The sequence below is a fragment of the Triticum dicoccoides genome, chromosome 6A, assembly GCF_002162155.2.
Source record: "Triticum dicoccoides isolate Atlit2015 ecotype Zavitan chromosome 6A, WEW_v2.0, whole genome shotgun sequence".
Lineage (NCBI taxonomy): Eukaryota > Viridiplantae > Streptophyta > Magnoliopsida > Poales > Poaceae > Triticum > Triticum dicoccoides.
The window spans coordinates 360,683,328-360,684,587 of NC_041390.1; positions in this window are offsets into that span (position 1 = coordinate 360,683,328).

The following is a 1,260-nucleotide window of genomic DNA, read 5'->3' on the forward strand; positions in this document are numbered from 1 at the left end:
TTGCCTTCCTATGCTAGTTGATTGTTGTTCCCATAAGTTGTTTGCTCACAAAATCCCTATGCATAGTAAGAGGGTTAGACTTAAATGTGCTAGTCATATTCTTCATGATGCTCTCTTTATGTTTCAATCCTTATCTTTTATGTGAGCATCATTGAAATCATCATGCCCAGCTAGGGGCGTTAAACGACAACGCTTTGTAACGCCCTCGATGCGGCTATATCTCCCACGTGTCGAAGCACGACTTAAAGGCATAACCGCATTGAAAGCAATGTCGCAAGTGAGGTAATCTTCACAATAACCCATGTAATACATAAGGGAAAGAGATACATAGTTGGCTTACAATCGCCATGTCACACAATGCATATATAAGTCATTACATTCATCCAGTTACACTCAAGGTCCGACTACGGAACCAAAATAAAGATAAACCCCAAATGCAACATAGTCCCCGATCGCCCCAACTGGGCACCACTACTGATCGTCTGGAAAGGAAACTTAGTATCGTCCTGAGTCCTCATCGAACTCCCACTTGAGCTTAGTTGAATCTTCTGGAGCGGTATCATCGGTCCCTGCATATGGTTTTGGAAGTAATCTGTGAGTCACGGGGACTCAGCAATCTCACACCCTCGCGATCAAGACTATTTAAGCTTATAGGAAGGGTAAAAGGTATGATGTGGAGCTGCAGCAAGCGACTAGCATATATGGTGGCTAACATACACAAATGAGAGCGAGAAGAGGAGGCAAAGGCACGGTCGATGAACTATGATCAAGAAGTGATCCTAGAACAACCTACGTTCAAGCATAACTCGAGACCGTGTTTTCTTCCCGGACTCCGCCGAAAAAAGACCATCACAGCCACATTCTCAGTTGATTCATTTTAATTAAGTTAAGTTTTAGGTTATCTACAACCGGACATTAACAAATTCCCATCTTCCCATAACCGCGGGCACGGCTTCCGAAAGATCAAATCCCTGCAGGGGTGTCCCAACTTAGCCCATCACAAGCTCTCACGGTTAACGAAGGATATTCCTTCTCCCATGATAATCCGATCAGACTGGGAATCCCGGTTACAAGACATCTTGACAATGGTAAAACAAGTCCAGCAAAGCCGCCCGAATGTGCCGACAAATCCCGATAGGAGCTGCACATATCTCGTTCTTAGGGCACACTCAGATAGGTTAAGCTACGAGTAAAACCAACCCTCGAGTTACCCCAAGGTGGCCCCGCAGGCTGCCCATTTCGGACCAACACTCAGAGGAG